Below are 20112 nucleotides of genomic sequence, written 5' to 3' on the forward strand. Positions count from 1 at the left end.
TTATGAAATCAAAAGAAAAATTGAATGAAATAAACTTTAAGAAAATGAACTGTTATGCAGAGACTTGCAGTAATTTATGCCATTAGCTCACCATTTATAGTTCTGTTATCTGGATACGATCTATGTAGCAGCTGATGTTTGATGGACCTCTCGTACAGGCATCGTCATCTCCCGTTGTGGGTCCCAGTCCTATTTCTGATTCGTCCATAGTACACTAGCTGAACTACGACTTTCCTTACTTTAACACTTCGTACGGTACATCCTTACATAAAGTCGTAATGAGTCCTAATTGTAATAGCAAAACCACCTTAGGTTACGTTAATGGGGAGAATACACTTGTATTCTTCCGTATTACAGAAATGTAGCATAACAAAATACATAACAAGATCTCTCCTACCCTATACCAGTCAAAACCAGTCTCTCGTTGACTTTAACTCTCGTCATAGAGATAACAGGTCCAATGAGTGTATATTTTGAGTAGTACACTACTCAAATGCAAAGTGAACTAAGTTAAGGTCTTCTCCTATGCAATGATAGTATCTTCTTTCAATTGTCCACAGAATAGTAAGTAGAATCGTCGAAGCGTAGAATCGTCAGAGTAGTTATCTCCAATTCTTGTCGTCAATGTATATAGGCTCCAAAGTCTCCCTCCATCAACCATATCACATAGCCCAGTAAAATATAATGTACTATCCATTCTCCTATCCATTGCTGTGAATCCATCATGTTGTTTCATAACGTCCATTCACATAGGTTGAACTTTCCCGCGGAATCAAAGCGTCAGGTAGCGAACTTCGAAAAGTAGGCGTTAACAAGTCTTTAACTGTCTCTTCAGAGTATGAAAAGGTGAGATCTCTCGTAAGCTTGATGACGTACATTTCCTGGCAATGGTCTGAAATTAGCCTGGTGATTCCGGTCACCTGACCTCGGCTATTGGAAATTTATTGCAAGCTATCAATACGAATGATATTGTAATACTTTACTCAATAAGTCGTTCGTTCAGAATACGTTATAGCCGCGATACAAAGAAATGAAATGATAATGTGAAATGGATGACTAATAACCCTATATATATAATATATATGTATATAATAATAATTTAAAATGACGTACCAGTGATGAAATATATACATCTTTTCAATTAATTACACAGTTTGATAATTTAGTACGGACATGCTGTGATGTTCCAAACATCACAATACTATCTACAAATAACAGGGCCTCCGTGTGGGGTCACTAGCCTCGTGTATATTAGCTGAAATTTATATAGCCCATCTAGAACACTCAAAGATCAGTAATATTGAAAATATTTTCTTTTGGTGTAGGTTCGTGGACGATATTTTTGTTGTATTAGTCGGATTCACAGATGAGAATAACATACTAGAACAGTTAAACAAACTGGACCCTCGCATAAAATTCATAATGGAGACCGAAAGAGACCATACTTTAAATTATCTAGACATATCTGTCACCAGGCATAACGATTACCTAACATATAAAATATACAGAAAACCTACACAGACATCATACACAATAAAACAAGTTTCCACTCATCCCAACGCCCATAGCATTACTTCAGATTTTATACTACTGATCACTACTCGCTCCATATATCTGGCAACTCTGCTTTACATTGTCAAGGTGAAGCCTGAAATCAACAGAGGGTGTTATTGGATTGTTTGTTGGCAGCGAAAAATGCTTGGAATTTGAGATTGTGTCGAGAGGAATAAGGATGACTGTTGCTTTACTTTGTTTGTAAATGTTGACAGTACAATTATCTATCCCGGGTTTTTTATTGCATGACTTGAAATAGCAAACAATTGGTCAGAATTTCTGTAGTTGTTTTTATGACACTAATTATTATTTCGTTGGTACAGTGTAGTACCGCACGGTGCTTGCCGTACCTTCTTGTTCCTTCTCTCCTCATTCTAGATGTGATTCGAGAAAAAAATTCATACTGTAGTCGCAAATAATGACTTATATGGGCCATTGAATTGTATAATTGTGGATTTTACTCTAAAGTCTTTGTCATAATGCATGAGGAGAGTGCGATGTATTGCGTCTAATAACGTGCGAAATTCTTTTCGGTAGCTTGACACTTGATGTAGTTCTGTGCATTCTTGAAGAGTGGTGGTGGTGATTATTGTTTTAAGAGGAAGTACTACTAGAAAATGAAGATTTCGTCCAAAGAAAGACAAGGGCCACGAAGGGAGTGATCCTAATACCGCCGGCGTCAGACAAGAACAAAAGTTGACCAAGAGAGTTCAAATACGATAGATGAAAGTGAGGAGCCTGGCACAAGTAGCCTCTTACGACGGGCAGGGGATACCGTGGGTGTTATTCTGCCGCCCCCACCCACAGAGGGACATTCTTGAAGAAGAGGATACTGAAGCTGAAGTGATATACATTGAACCACCGGAATCCAATGTATTATCCGATGAAGATTCGGCTGGGGAAGATGAAGGCGGTTCGCAGATAACCTTACGGGATGCCAACTCTGAGCACAAGCTGAAGTAGGGCTGAAGCAGCAAATTCCACACAGCAGTAGAGAATTCATGTCTGATAATGGGGAATTCATCAAGGCAGTATTATTGGACCTTTATGTTTTCTTATATATCAATATGTGTAAAGATGTGGTATCAGAGATAAGGCTGTTTGCAGATGATGTTATTCTATAGAGAGTAATGAACAATTTACAAGATTGTGAGCAACTGCAAAATGACCTCGATAATGTTGTAACATGGACAGTAGGCAATGATATGATGATAAATAGGGTTAAAAGTCAGGTTGTAAGTTTAACAAATAGGAAAAGTCCTCTCAGTTTTAATTACTGCGTTGATTAGTTGAAAGTTCCTTTTGGGGATCATTGTAAGTACCTAGGTGTTAATATAAGGAAAGATCTTCATTGAGGTGACCACATAAATAGGATGCACATGGTTATGAGGGTTTGTAGTAAGGATGTAAAGGAGAGAGCATATAAGTCTCTGGTAAGACCCCACCAACTAGAGTATGGTTCCAGTGTATGGGACCCTCACCAGGATTACTTGATTCAAGAACTGGAAGAAATCCAAATAAAAACAGCTCGATTTTTTCTGGGTGATTTCCGACAAAAGAATAGCGTTACAAAAATGTTGCTAAGTTTGGGCTGGGAAGACTTGGGAGAAAGAAGACGAGCTGCTCATCTAAGTGGTATGTTCCGAGCTGTCAGTAGAGAGATGGCGTGGAATGACATCAGTAGACCAATATGTTTGTGTGATGTCTTCAAAAGTAGGAAACATCACCATGTGAAGATAAAGCTGGAATTCAAGGGGACAAATTGGAGCAACTATTCGTTTATAGGAAGGGGAATTAGGGATTGGAATAACTTACCAAGGGAGATGTTTAATAAGTCTCCAATTTCTTTGCGATCTTTAAGAAAAGGCTAGGAAAACAACAGATAGGTAATCTGCCACCTGGGTGACTGCCCTAAATGCAGATCAGTAGTGATTGATTGATGGTGTGCAACTTATGTCAAAAGTTAGTCGGTACAGTGAAGCTGAAAAGAAAAAAGTCTCAGTACCACTTCCAAAAATATTTGGAAAGTACAACAGCTGTATGGGTGGCACCGATCGTATGGATAGAATTGGTAAAAAGTGGTGGTGGTCAATATTTGCGTGGCTTTTAGACATCATGGTGAACAATTCGTGGATGCTGTTGAGGAAATCAGGCAATGAAATTAAGCAGTTGGAATTTAGGAGAGATATTGTAATGACTTACCTGAGGCGTTATTTACAACCTCTTAAGACAGGTGGACGTCCGTCGATGTCACATGGAAGCACCATCGGAATAACGTACGTGCAAAATATCTAGTACGATATATTGATTACGATATATATAATTGGGTGGTATTTTGAAGAGAAATAAGTACAGTTGTTCTCACTTCTTTTCATTTTAGAGTATCTGATACCTTGAGGTTCGATGGCCTACACCACTATATCGCTCCATATATCGCGATGTGCAGTCACCGGGTGTGAATCCTGCGCCTGCACAGAATGTGTCAAGTACAGTGTGGGCGTATGTGTAAACTGCTTTTTGTCATTTCACACCAGTGAAAAGTGAAAGTAGGTGACTATGTATCATATCTGAGCTAAGTAATCCTAAAGAGATGTCGCAAATGAACATATAAACACCACTTCTTTCTTTACTGCATTTGTAAGTGATATTCTGTAACAATATTAAGCATTAAAATACATGGTATTCTAAAGAGGAAACAATTTTTTTTAAGTTTTGCCCAAGAGCTATATCAAGCGCCGTACGGTACCAGGCCGTCGTTTAGAAACCAACCATCCAATTCTTAGAAAAATTACTTTTAAGTGTTCTTTAATACGTGAATGCAGGGAATATTAAGTGGAAATTTAAAAAAACGAAAATTGAAAACTCCGGCATTCCCGGGTTAATCCATGAAATAGCTAATCAAAACGGACACAACAAAGATTTGATCAACAAAATCATCCAGAAAATAAAACATCAGCCAAAATCAAAATTAATCAAGGAAAAAAAATCAAAGAAAAATGTGTGATTTTCACTTCTAACAATGCCAATATCCACCCCATAACTAACATCTTTAAAAAACGTAATTTAAGAATAGCCTTTAAACTTTATGCAATGATGCCACTATCCTGCATAATACTAAATCCTTTAACGAAAACAACAAGTACAACTACTCAGGAGTATACCGAATGAAATGCAATAATTGTGAGGCCAGTTACATCAGACACACTGGCAGGAGCTTCTTCCTGCGGTATAATGAACACGTAAACGCTATGAAACACAATCATTTTTCATCCATAGAAGAACAAATAGAAGATTCTAAACATAAATTTTCTAATATCGAAAACGATTTGGAAATTTTAAGAGGGATTTTAAATCAATATGGATACCCAAATTTTAATCTTAAAGAAATAACAGAAAAAAGGGAACATTCTCATTTTAGATAATGAGACATCAAACTCAGACAACTTGACCCTGAGCAAACTACAAGAAGATTTTAAATTTATTTGCTCAAATTACAAGACTAGCACCTGTTTTATTGTACAAGCACACCAAGACATTGCTAAACTTTTAGAAAATAGACTTACTACTGACACAAGTTTTACAAAACATAGTACCATTTAACTTAGAAACAAGATGTTTCTAAAACTTAAAATAAGGGTATCAACATTGTAACACTGATATCAAATGAATGAGTGTGTAATTGGACATCAAGATCAGTGACAGTATAACGAACTGATGAACAATTTTAGACTTTTAAATCTCTCGTCCAAGCACATTTTACAACAACAATGCATCAATGTAATTACAATAAGTAGTTCTTTAATATTTTATGTTATTTTTAATAATATCAAGCTTCTTCAACAGCTGCTTTACTGCAATGTAAAAATGTTCTAAGTACCTTAATGGAAAGTCCAATCTTTATACTTGCGATCAATTCTTGTTCCTTTCCACCGGTATTAGATACGAGAGGCCTAGGGAGTCTTTCACTTTCTCACTGCTTCTGGCCATTCCCCTATTTTTTCCAATACCTTCGTTCTTCTTTACTGATTGTTGTTAAGAGAGCCGAGCATTTGGCGGCATAACCTGCCACCCTAAGCAATCCAACAGCTCTGAGCTCCCTTAGGAAGGTAGTGGACAGAGAGTATTACTGAATTGAGGCTTCTCAGGCTCATTTTTTCAGACTACTGTGGGCACAGTTAGTTCAGCATATGTGGTTGTAATGTCGCAGGGTGAAAAGCAACAAGAATCTATCACTCTAAATTTCTTAAGAAAACAATCATCACAGAATCCCTAACAGTTTTAACCTTGCTTTATCAATGATTTCAAACAAGTTGGAAATTTATCGAACATTTTCGTTGATACATTTTTCCACCCTTAATTTCTCTTCCTATAAACAAATTCAGCTCAATTTGACCCCTTGAATTCCATATTTATCTTCATATTATGTTCTTTGCTATGTTCAAAAGCTCATTTCAAGCAAATAATGTCGCTCCATGCCATCTCTCAGCTGACAGCTCAGAAGATCCTGCTTAGTCGAGCAGCTTATCTCCTTACTACCAAGTCTACCCAGCTAAAACTTTTCAGAATGTTCTTAACTCTACTCTTTAATTGCAAAATCACCCAGAATAAATTGTTTTGTTTTCCTTTGGATCATTCCGGTTCATGTATCAAGTAATCTTGGTATGGTTCTGATAACCCTTTGTTTCTTTTACATCCTTACTACAACCCGTAAATACCCTCATTACCATAAGAAATGATATATAACCTTGTTAATGTGATTACACCAAAGAAGATGTTTCTTATGTCCTCACTGTTATCAGCCAATCAACATGGTAATTAAAACTGGGAGGATTTTTCCTTTTGTGTTTGTCCTGTGTTCCCACCTGTTGTTATCTTTATCTTATATTCCTACCCTAATCCTGTTTTTACCACTTCCCACATCGAGATTGAAGATGTGTCATTGAGTGTTTGATGCAGATGGGAGCCAGAAACGAGCTCGTTGGAGGAGATAGCCTCAGAATGTCAAGATGTGGAGATTGTCCTGCACCGACCTGCCATTGTAAGTGTTGAACACCACTATCTAGAGACAAAGTAGCATTTTTATAATTCAAAGAAAATATTTAGCTCATATATGTTAGTATAGCCACCTGCAGTGAACTTCTTATCACAAAGTACACAGTGATTTATACAACCTCCTCCTTGCTGAAATCTACATCCCATTATACCTTGGAACACAAAACATCTCGCACCATAGAACACACTCTTGCTATTTTCTGTTACGTTGGGCATCCAGTGGATTCTGTCTTTAAGAAAGGAGTTGAAGCAGCCAACATTACTATCAGAAAAATCTTGCAAACACTAATCTGGTCTCTCTTTTGTCTCTCTGTTAGTAAGCAGAAAAAATTATCTTTCCTGAGACCAAAGAAATTGATTGTGGAAGTACATGTATACAATAGTTTGACCAGGAAAACCAGTTACAAGTTTGCCTGTACCTGCAAAAGAATTATGCTCAGTTATGTAAAGAAATGAAGAGGAACTGATGAGGGGATTCATGAAACATCATCCCGATCTGTCCATAAGAATGCTCACATCTACAAGTTAAAGCAGGACAACTATTTTTAGTGTTGTTTATTGTTTCTTCAGCACTGTACCCTCTGCACAAATTTGGGTCTGCAAAAAAAAAGGATTATCTGATCTCAAAACACCAGTCAAGACAGTACTGTAGCTCCAATGGAAATAAGGCAGACTGGGGTTGGCAGACTTGTAAAAATTATTTCAGCAATCAGAGTGACTGAGATCCATAATCCTCCATTGTTTGAGATTTCTTGAGTTCATTTCAGAATATTCTGTGGTAAATTGCCTATGTTGATTAGTGCTGTTACTCTCTTAAGGTAGCCAAATAAGGTAACCTCCGAGGAAATTTATTAAATGTGTAAAGCCCTCCAAAAGACAATGTGTTCTGTGTTGTTGGTGGACTGTCTCTTTTTTCTCTGAAGTCTTCCTATAATCAGTTAGTACCATACATTCATAGCGTGTCATCATCCAGGACAGAGCTTTGACATCTATGAAGTGGCGGAAATTATGGGGAAAGCATGATCCTATACACTGACTCTTAAGTACACTATGAATGTTTTTCAAATTAATTTCACGTATTTATTTACAGCTATTTCCCATTTGCATTCCCTGTGTTCCAAGGTAAATGACCATGTTTTATCACAGAACACTGTACACTCGCAACAAATTACTTTTTAAACTCTTAATACAACTGCAAAAAACAAAAATAGGAACAGCAAGATTTAAAACATACCTTGATTTATGGAATTTGAAATTCTACTACCAAAAATTCAAGAAAAATGAATAAATGTAAAAAATATTTCAAGGTGCTAACTCTAGAGGACTAGAAGCAGTCAAGTTCCTTATATTGCTGGTACTTACTTGACTGACGTGGCTGCATCTCGGCCTGCAACAAGCACAAACATTTAATTAAACACTTCTTTTACCTAGGTACAGTAAATATACTTTTAATTATTTTGATGTCTTAACATGGCCAGTCATTTGAAACTGTTAAGATATAGTGAGATAATGAGAAAGATCTTACTGAACAATTAACTGAAACACAACAATAACACACACATTTTGAATTTTGTCCTTCCTGTTTTAAATTATTTTATATAGATTCCATAAGCTTTGAGCACTTACTGTATTCTTTAGTTCATCATTATGAACCCATAACGTATAAGAAATGTTCACTGCACATTTCTCCTGCAGGAAGATGTTTCTACAAGTTAAAGCAGGACACAAATCTATGATGAATATTAGAAACACACAATTTCACTCCACAGTTCGTGAGCCAAATGCGAAGCAGTGAGCCTCAGGTTTGATTCGCTTCTGAGGAGGAGGAAATGTTCATCAGTTGAAGTAGTTTTTTTTTACATTTCACAGTTACCATTTCTATTTGGTGAAACTGAACCAGTCTATTTGTGCTGCTCAATAATTCTCTTTATACTGCCTACACTGACACCACACTTAGAAGCTAACTCTCTCTATGTTGTGGAAGTATTCTGAGACAATGCAGCAATCCTACAATGCCTGCTGGGGGTCGTATCCAATGAAACCACCGTTGGGAAAATTAGAGATAAAACCTTGTGCCAGTTAATTCCAACAGTACTGTTTTTTATATCCATTGCTACTCTTCAACATCATTTCCTACAACAGGGAGTAGTATTACATGAGGGAGCGATAAAGAAGGAGGTAATTGGGAAATGGAAGGCCTCACATTTATAGTCAGTGTGTCGGAGATGAAGTATGAAAAAGCAAGTACACTGTAACACCAAGATGGATGTGAGGCATCGCATCCCCCTGTGGGTGGGGGCGGTAGAATAACACCCAGGGTATCCCCTGCCTGTCGTAAGAGGCGACTAAAAGGGGCCCCAGGGGCTCTGAACTTTGGAGCGTGGGTTGGCGACCACCACCACCACCACCACCTGAGGCATCGCAACTCAGTACTACATACAGAATATGGTCTACTACATGATGAGGTATTGAGTGGGAGATATCTTCAATATGTGCCCAACGTTCATCCATTGTGCCCAGCGGACCCTGTGACAGGTCAGTCATCATCCAGTCAGTGAACGCATGTTTCCGATGGGTGAGAGATCCAGTGAACGTACAAGTGGTTGTGGTGGTGATTATTGTTTTAAGAGTACGTACAACTGGGCAAACATCCTCTGTTAAAAATAATGAGGGAGAAAAACAGAAGGAATTTGATAATTCAAAAATACAAAATTAACACTGAAAAACAGACAAGAATCATGGAGGGCATGAAAATGAAAAACTCCCTAGGTCTTGAATGCTCTACCGTTGGGGTCAGAAAATAACAAGAGTTGGCCAAGAGAGGTTGGATAGGATAGATGGAAGTGAGGATCCTAGCAAAAGTAAGTGGAAGCAATGCCAGGTCTCAGCTAAGATCGCCAACCCATCTTCTCAAGTTTAGTCCCCTCTTACGACAGGCAGGGGGCAAGGAGCTATTTGACAGGGTGGCCAGATGATGTATACTCTTGGTACTAGGCCCAGGCTGATCATACAACAGCAGCCTCCAACTCATGCTGGTACACAGACCAGTGATAAGGACTTGGTGCGAACAACACTGATATTTGATAACTCCAAGTGCTTGTGCATAACACACGACTTGGCCACAAATGTGTCACAGTGTCACCAGACTCGAATGCCACCACTGTGGTGCTGCAAGAAGAACTGGCATTCATCGGGACAGATGATGGGATGTTATTCGTCCCTCCATACGTAACGTTCCTCACACCATACCAGCTGGAGGGGCCTGTGGTGAGAATCTAAAGGTAGTCGCAGTAAAAGATGCCCCACTATTGCAGTCAGCGACGAGCCATGATATGGCTGATAGGTCCATAAATGTCACACACACATGATGTCTGGCCTCCTGCTCATTGGTACCATGTGATGAGGCTGTTGGTTTCCTGTAAGTCACCCCTGCTCATCATTTCTCAACCCAATGATAACATGTCATTTTCACTGTGGCTGCATTTCCTCCAATGTGAGAACAAATTTTGCAGTAAGGTAATGTGCAATCCCGATAGGCCCTGATTCTCCCATAGTTTGTATGATCATGTTGATGCAGCACACCAAGTTGATCTGTGGACCAGAACATCAGGGTAACAAAATGGCTTTCTGACTTCCACTTATCAGTGAATAAATAGTAATAGAACACAATCAGCTCTTAGAAATTTTAAAAATCAGGGGAAATCAGAGAGAGGGAATACCAGGGCTGAATTAAGCTCGACAAGAACTGTAGGAATGACCATAATTACTCAATCAAGTAATGAAAATTAAGAGAAATACCTATGAACAACTAAGGATAAAGAGAATGAAAAAAAATAACATCTAGATATGATATGGGACAAAGATCTGAAAAGCTGAATAAAACTGTTAATTCAATTCACGAATCAGAGCCAGGCACATTATAGCAAAGATCATGGTTGGTGGAAAGAATAATAGAACAAACATTGAGAGCTATAACCAAACTACAGCTCAACAGCTGACTCCATATTTGCCATTAAGGTGATTATAGAGAAAACTACCCCTGTGGGTAGGGGCAGTAGAATAACACCCACTGTATCCCCTGCCTGTCGTAAGAGGCCCCAGGAGCTCGTAACTTGGGAGCGTGGGTTGATGACCACGAGGCCCTTAGCCAAGTCCTGGCATTGCTTCCACTTACTTGTGTCAAGCTCCTCACTTTCATCTATCCTATCCGACCTCCCTTGGTCAAATGTAATACTTTCTTGATCCTGACAGTATTAGGGAGTCTTTCATTTTCATGCCCAAAGTAGTCCTTGCCTTTCCTTGGCTGAAACCTTCATTTTCAAAGTTTTGTATACCTTCCATTTTTTCCCCTCTGATAAGTGTTAGTAGAGGATTATTTCTCTGGTATTCTTCCGCTTAAAACAATATGTCTTCTCGGATACAAGTTGCACCTTTTGCTGCCGACAAGTCAAAAATAGTAGCAAATCCAATTTTCAGGATGTATATTCGATTTTGGACATCAGAAGATGAATTTATATTTTGAGTTTTCTGGTAATGTTTGCTTTTCCATGCATTCTATGTTCATTATGAAATACTGACATAGGAGTGTTATGATGATAGAAAGATTCTTTTATGGATTTATAAGGTTTATAAGAAAAGACTCTACTAGCTGTGTACAAATTGAGGAAGGTTGATCATCATGGTTTGAGACAAAGAGTGAAGTTCAGCAAGGAAGTGCACTGTCCCCACTACTGTTCATCACTGTTACAGACAATATAATGAAGAACGTCAAGGAAAAGTGGAGTGGCCTTTGCTGATGATACCATGATTTGGGGTGAAACAGAAGAGGAAGTACAGACCAGACTCAACATATGGAAATCCCAGTACCAGGAATATAACCTCAACATCAACGAGACAAAGACAGTAGTGATGGCCACTGGCGTAGCCAAAGGGGGGGGGGGGGGGGCAGTGGCCCCCCCCCCCAAAATGTTTCCTGAAACTAGAGCGAGGATCAGCCGTTGTTTTACGTACGATACGAACAACTTAAAACTTACGCCGAAATGACGAATTAACGTAGCGACAAAGAATCTACTAGCAGGGCTCAATACGGCCATTCATAATTCTCCATATTTGTACTGCTTGAATGAAAGGAAGACACTTAGGATTGTGATGCGCGGGGATATTTCACTGCAGAGGCCTCAGTATTGGGAATGTGTTGACAAATGCCAAAAGATGAGGAAAGGGGCAATTAGCCAGGGATTACTCAGTAGGGGGCCGGAACGTGACCACCGAGATAACGGGGTCCACAGCCAGAAACAGTTGAACAACATCGTGTCAGCTTTTGCAGATCAGTTCCAGGAAACTGGGGTTGTACCGTGGTTGAAAGATGTGCTGTGTTTAAGTTGCAGCGTTCGGAAGACTGTGACAGGATTGTGAGCTGCACGTTAGTTTCTCATTTTGTGCCATATAATAACTTTATTTGTCACTAAGGGCAAAATAATGTGCATCCTCGGTAAGTTATGATTTAAAAAAAAAATTCTAATAGCAAGACAGATCGCAGATGCGTACCTTAGTTCTATAGGTAGGTCTATATATTTTGTCAAATGCCCGGGGACTGATTGGAACTTCAAATGGCACCATCAAAAGTGCATGTAACTATCTTGTAATTAGCGGACGTGATAATTCAGTTCCAATGGTTCTATCTTCTCATCAAGACGGCCGAGGCTTGAGTCGCAGTCGATGCATGAAACATTTTTAAAATGGGAAGTCACGTTCTATTGATACAGATTCTACTTAAACACTAGGTCGCGTGCCTTACCTTTCTTTAGTACTTTTGAGTAATAACCGCATCATTTATGATGGTGTATTTTGAGTATCAACCATTCTTCGGGCTTACCTTGTACCTTAAATGGTGAGTGGATGCAGTGGCGTACCCACGAAATAATTTCAGTGGCCTAGTCTACGCCAGTAGCGTGGATACAACTTTTCCATGGAAGGGGTTGTGAAAAGATGTTTTATTTTGTATTTAGAACTTGCTTACGTCGCACCGTAGGTCTTATGGCAACGATGGGTAAGTAAAGGGTTAGGAGTGGGAAGGAAGCGGCCGTAGCCTTAATTATATGTTGTATGTTCAGTCTTCAGTCCTAAGGCTGGTTGGATCCTCAACAGCTCCGCCATCAGCTGTTATTAAGGTGTGAAAAAGGGAAACCACGGAAAACCATCTTTAGGGCTGCCGACAGTGGGGTTCGAAGCGGATTCAAGCACATAGCTGTGCGCCCTTAACCGCACGGCCAACTCGCCCGGTGGATATGAAAAGAAAGCCGGTCCTACCGAGTGCGGTGACGGATCTTCTGTAGATATTGATGGTTTTGATTGTTACCATGTAATTATATCCAACAATCGAAATCATAGCTTCTGTACTCTTAACCGTAAAATTGATAATATCGTTCTTCGTTTGTGAGGTAGTAGAATCTTCATTTATTTATTTTTTCTAAACAAAAGAACCATTTTGGTTCTACGCCCCGTGAAGGTGACTACCTGCCAGGTCGTAGATATTTCGATCACGGGAGACTCGTGGCCAACTCTATTGCACCCACAAACAAGGCTGTATCTTCCCGATCCCATGCCTTTCTTAACTCTGTCAGTGGCGGGCATCGAATGCAGGATGCCTTAAGTCTAATTCTAAATAAGGTGACCTAAAAGAAACAAGCCGACCCCGCGGTGTAGGGGTAGCTTGCCTGCCTCTTACCGGAGGCCTCGGGTTCGATTCCCGGCCAGGTCAGGGTTTTTACCTGGATCTGAGGACTGGTTCGAGGTACACTCAGCCCACGAGCTTATAATTGAGAAGCTATCTGACGGTGAGATAAACGCCCCGGTCTAGAAAGCCTAGAATAACGGCGGAGAGGATTCGTCGTGCTGACCACAGGACACCTCGTAATTTGCAGGACTTCGGGCTGAACAGCGGTCGCTTGGTAGGCGATGGCCCTTCGGGGCTGTTACGCCATGGAGTTTGGTTTGGAAAAGTGTACAGAGAAGGAAGCGACACCCCTGCAAGGCTCTTTAGCTTCCAGCTAGTTCTTCCATCCGGTCTCGTGCATTTCGGACAGTTGGAAAACGTACGCCGTAATAAATGCTCTTCATAAAACCTGTGTAAACATACTAACTGAATCTATTTATAACAATAATCACAAACGCCTCCTTTTCATGTGGTTCAGTTGGTTGAGTCGCTGTCCGTCTGAGTCCAAGTTCGCAGGTTCAAATCCCGACTTTGGTCGGTGGCCCTCAAAACGGTGTTGAAATGGCAACAGCTCCATGTCGTTGGTTTCTGGCACGTTAATAAAAATTATACATACGAATATTAGCGTCATAAAACTGTAACTTAATGCTACTATATTCTGCACCCCAGGCTTGCGAGGGAAACGAATTAACAATTTGCTTTACGTCGCAACGACACTGATAGGCCTTATGGTGACGGTGGGATAGGAAAGGCGTAGGAGTGGGAAGGAAGCGACCGTGGCCTTTTTTAAGGTACAGCCCCAGCATTTGCTTGGTGTGAAAATGGGAAACCACGGGAAACCATTTTTCAGGGCTGCCGACAGAAGGGTTCGAATCCACTGGCTCCCGGATGCAAGCTCACAACTGCGCTGCGGTGGTGGTGGTGGTGATTATTGTTTTAAGAGGAAGTACAACTAGGCAACCATCCTCTATATAACACTAATCAGAGGGAAAAATGGAAGGGATCCGACACTTCGAAAAATGAAGATATCGGTCAAAGAAAGACAAGGGCCACGAAGGGCGTGAAAATGAAAGACTCCCTAGCCCTCGCAAACCTAATAGCGTCGGGGTCGGAAAAGAACAAGAGTTGACCAAGGTAGGTCGGATAGGATAGATGAAAGTGAGGAGACTGGCACAAGTAAGTGGAAGCAATGCCAGCACTCAGCTGAGGGCCCCGTGGTCGCCAACCCACGCTCCGAAGTTCAGAGTCCCTGGGGCCCCTTTTAGTCGCCTCTTACGACAGGCAGGGGATAAACTGCGCTGCCCTAACCGCTAGGGATAGTAATAGGATAAGGTAAACACTCCCTAGCATATGTTGTGACATATATTTTTCTTTACCAACTAACAAAATATCTATACCCATATCCCTTACATTCTATATTTATTTATTTATTAGTGCCTTTTTTACAGTGGCGAAGTTAGGGCTCGAGGCCCTCTCGTATACTTAACCACATACTAATCAAAATCTTAAATAAAATACTGAGATACGTAAAACAGTTAAAACTACATAAATTAATAGTTTTAAAAATAAATTTAAATACATTACTAACTAAATTAATATTAAAACTAATTAATATTGAAAAGTGCGGCTGCATGGCTAAATGGTTAGCGAGTTGGCCTTTGGTCACAGGGGTCCTGGATTAGATTCCCAGCAGGGTCGGGAATTTTAACCATCATTGGTTAATTTCGCTGGCACGGGGGCTGGGTGTATGTGTCGTCTTCATCCTCATTACATTCTCATCACGGCGCGCAGGTCGCCTACAGGTGTCAAATAAAAATACCTGCACCTGGCGAGCCTAACATGTCCTCGGACACTCCTGGCACTAAAAGCCATACGCCATTTCATTTCAATATTAAAAACTCTTAAAAATGACATCCTCAGGCACGCACACATTCACACTTCAACCATTCAGTCAGCTGTCCTCAGCAGTTAGTCTCGGCAGGTTTAATTTAATTTCGTGTGGCTATTTCTAGCTGAGTGCAGCCCTTGTAAGGCAGACCCTCCGATGAGGGTGGGCGGCATCTTCCATGTGTAGGTAACTGTGTGTTATTGTGGTAGAGGATAGTGTTATGTGTGGTGTGTGAGTTGCAGGGATGTTGGGGACAGCACAAACCCGGGACCCTTGAACCGAAGGCCAGTACGCTAACCATTCAGCCAACGAGTCGGACGTCTCGGCAGGTGACCTTAAATCTTAATAAAGAGCTAGTTTCTCTGACCTGAGCTGACAGGGAATTCCATAATGTGACGCCAATAGATAGATAGAATCTAGAACGTGTATTTAAGTTGTGAAATGATAAAAAGGTGAATTTAGAAGAAATATACAGTGGCTGACTTTCAGCTAACACTCCTAAACACCATCGTTAAAGTGTGTAGCTGCCGACGTTTATCAGGCTTCAGCCATGAGACAGCCTGATAGTATGGGGTGGCATGAACATCGTACCCGATGTTGTAAATAAATCTCAGGCAGGAATTCAGTGCTCGTTGAAGTTTAAGTGTTTCTTCTCTCGTCATATCAACTAATACAACGTAACAGTAATCAAGAATAGGGAGAATAAGTGTCTGTATTAGTTTTGCCTTTAGGTCAAATGGAAATATATCCCTCTGCCGTTTAAGCGGGTGAAGCACTCCAAAAGTCTTTTTTACGTATTTCTTTCGTGTGACCAGAACAATCAAGTGTTTCATTCATAATTAAGCCAAGATTTTTAACCGGTTTACTGTGGGGAATAATGTTCCCATTCAGTAGGATAGGCGGGATTGCGACATTGTTTGAGCAGCTCAGTAATTTTCGTGGTCCAATTATGATTGCCTGAGATTTTGTGGAGTTTAGTATAAGAGAATTTCGTTGTGCATATATACTGAGTCATCAGAGGTCATTGTTAATATCTTGTCTTGCAGTGTCGATATGTTATTTCGTGTCACGAATGGTATGTCACTGATATAAATACAGAAAAGTAAGGGCCCTAGAATACTGCCCTGCGGGGCACCACTAAGTTTCATTTTCCATTTAGAGGCCTTGTCGTTTACTGTTACACGCTGTTGATGGTTACTCAAATAATAACTAAGAAACTTAAGAGCAGCCAGGTCGAAATTTAGCAGTTCCATTTACTTTATCATAGTCGGAATTTCTATAGTGTCAAAGGTGCTACTGAAGTCAAGAATGATAAGTTTAGTGAGCAGTCGTTTGTCTATAGCGTTTCTTCTTACCTTCAAAAGTGCTGTCGTGGTACTGTGACCCTTCTTAAATCCAGATTGCAAAGGGTCCAAAGGAGCATTTTTATGTAGGTATTCCAGAACTTGCTCATATACTAAACGTTCAAAGGCTTTAGAAAGCGCAGGGAGTATGAACACAGGACGAATGTCAGAGAGAGATTGTGGGTCTAAACTCTTAGGTATCAGTATAATATTCAATATTGTCTGTTTTCCAGACAGTAGGAAACATTCAGTTTAGTAAACAGTAGTTCAGTATGTGCGTCAGTAGAGGCAGGGCAGCACCAATAATGTTATGTATAAAAGTAATAGGATTATCATCTACACGCGTGGCCTTTGATTTAATTGAGTACAAAGCCTTTTTAACCTGATTTTCTGCGACACTGTGAAATGTGAATGGTGGATTGGCTGGAGGGGAGGGAGGTGATTCGGTGCTGTTTATTGGGATAGGTTGAATATTTATTCTACTAGAGTAATCGTTCAGTTCGTCAAGTAGAATGTCAGGAGTTGTCTGGCTCTGTTGATGTTTTCCTATTCCCAGAGCTCTAAATTGGTCCCATGCGCGATTGGAATTAAAGTTGTTAGCTAAATTCCGGAAATATGCACATTTTTTATTTCTGATTAACTGCTTTGTGCGATTTCTTAAGATGCGGTAAGATTCGAAGTGTCATCTAAGGTTTGTTTATAATGTCGAAATAACGAGTCACGGTGGGCCATCATTCTCTTGGTTTCAACATCTAGCCATGGAGAAGGGCGAGACACCTTTATTCGACGTGTATGTGTGTGTTTTTCTGCCGCATTAATCGTATAAAACGTCACTTCTTTATAGCTTATCACATGACCATTATTATAATAAAATTACCGTATTTATATTCTTGCTTGGGGACTTGGTATTTGTCCCAACATTTTCCTCTTCATATTCAGACAACATACTACACTACCAAGCACCAAAGAAACACACAACAGTGATTACATCCCTCCATATAGGGTTGGCGACGGGAAGAGCATCCGGCCGTAAAACAGGGCCAAATTCACATGTGCGACACAGTTCGCATCCGTGACCCCACAGATGTAGGAAAACGGAAGAAGAAGAAGATGATGATGATGATGATGATGATGATTACTATTAGCTTCCGGAATCCGCACGAATCCACCACTCTTACTTGGATCCAAGGACACTCATTTCCTTTTTAGGTATTCTATACCACCTAAACTCTGGAAGTTTGATCACCTATCAAAATAAATGGGCCCCCACAAACTGAATCCTGGCTACGCTACTGGTGATGGCAGTCAACAGAGAAAGGCTTCCAGCAAGTGCAAAACTAGGAGACCACCAGTTAGAGTGTGTGGATAGTTTTCCTTACCTGGGAAGTGTAATCTTCAGTGATAATTTGGTCAGAAAGGAAATTACAAACAGAGTGCAAAAGGGATCACAATTCTACCAACAAGTAAGAAGACTTTTATGGGATGATATGATTCCAAAACCGGCCAAACTAATGATGTTTAACAGCTATTTTATACCAATATTGACCTATGGTATTGAAGCGTGCACCCTCACAAAAAGAGATTCATCAAGACTGCAAGCATCAGAGATGAAATTTCTTAGATCCACCATCCAGAAGACCAAGATCTACAAGTTAAAAAATGAAGAGGTGAGGAAGAAAGCTGGAATAAAGACATCGCTATTAGACCAAATTGGCACATCCAGACTACAGTGGTATGGGTGTGTGATGAGGATGGAGCCTACAAAAACAGCCAGAATAAATTTGGAAAGACACGTGGAGGGGAAAAGACCTGCAGGAAGACCTAAAACCTGATGGATGGACATGACCAAAGTTGATCTAGTTACCAGAGGATGGACAGTGGATGATGTTCTGCATGACAAGTTGTATATGGACAGGAAGAAGTGGAAGAGGCTCATTAACAGTACACGGGAAACTGAAAGTGTACAATGATGATGATGATGATGATCATAAGAAAGGTAGGAAAGTCCACTATTTTAAAGTTCTTAATTTTACCATGTTTGTACCTTCTAGGTTTATAATTCTTTTCTTTGATTTTTTGCTGTGATGTGATCTAAAACCCAATTCAAGGAATTAAGTACAATAAACAACAAAAATCTAGAAAACATTCTGCAATTTCTTAGGAAATATATGTAGGTTCTGACAGACCAGTCAACAACTAAATGACTCCATCCCCAATATCAATAACCAGTTTAAAACTCTTGGCTATTGGATTGACTGATGAGGTGCTGAGTGAAGTGAGTAACTGGAATAATATGTTTTAAATAATTGGAATTCAATATTAGTCACTACAAAACAGTTGAATTGCCCATCAATACCAACATACATACCACCACCACTTTTGGTAGAAGAGAAATGGTGAGGGAATTTACTTGATTTGTTCATTTCAACCTATGATGAAATCATAAATAGAGTATAGAGAAGATTCCAGTTTTACCACCCTGTTTAACATCTCCTCTACAGCAGTTACCACATACAGTAACAGAAATATCAGCTGTGATGATGAAGATCCTGGAATCTAAAAGAACTAAGCCATTACCAATAGCTGTTCTTCTCTGAAATTAGTAGGTCCAAGCGCAGCAGAAATTTTACTAATCTCTCAAAGGTTATGAAGTGTTACGGAGGCCACACAGAGTACTTGCAGAATGTGACCCAGTCTTTGCAAATTGAAAACCTGTGTTCTCTTGAGCTTGGATTTGAATCTTGTATAAGTTTGATTTATATTCTGTGTTTACAGTGGATCTGATTATTATAGCAAAGATTTTTTAATTCATAGATGATATACCGGTACCGTATTCATTATATTCAGTGTAACATTCTGTAAAGTCTGCTGAGTTCATTAAAACTCTAGAACAGGAATCATGTTCATATCGCTTAAGGAGAACACCTCCATTTCTGAGAAATGTTGAATCCACTTGAGTTTAGAAATAACCCAAGCCTTTGCTTTTAAGACAAGAAAGGAACATTAAATATCTCACTAAATAGAGGACTAACTTGCTCAAGCACTGACATCAATAGAGCCAAATAGTTAACATCTGAAAATATGCAAGATTTTAAAAGTTCATCGCCTGTTTGAGTGTGATATAATGGTATTTGATTAGTGGAATTCTCTGTAGTATCCTTACTGCTTGAAATGCTTAAACTAAATACCCACCTCTCTTGGATGGTCCCTCCTTCTCCTCCTCCTCTCTTTTCTGAAAAAGAAGAGAATATAATGTTTTTAAATAATTACGTAACTGTGAATAGTCAAAAATGAAGGAACTTGGTGAAGAGTAGCAGGGAAATATTGACAACACGGAAGCAAGGAGAAGAATTTCTAACGTATTAAGAGTGAATATGTAAATGTTACAGGTGATAAAGAATGGAAATACGTAATCCACAGAGTACTTGCACTTTGATAATGTATAAAGTTTGGGCAATAATGAAGAATGGACCAATTAAAGTAGAGGCAGTGTCACTTCTAATAGCAAGTAACATGATAATTAGCTCAGAGAACTTAAAAGGTGAAAAGGTAAGGGTGAA

Source organism: Anabrus simplex, chromosome 1, assembly GCF_040414725.1.
Source record: "Anabrus simplex isolate iqAnaSimp1 chromosome 1, ASM4041472v1, whole genome shotgun sequence".
Classification (NCBI taxonomy): Eukaryota; Metazoa; Arthropoda; class Insecta; order Orthoptera; family Tettigoniidae; genus Anabrus; species Anabrus simplex.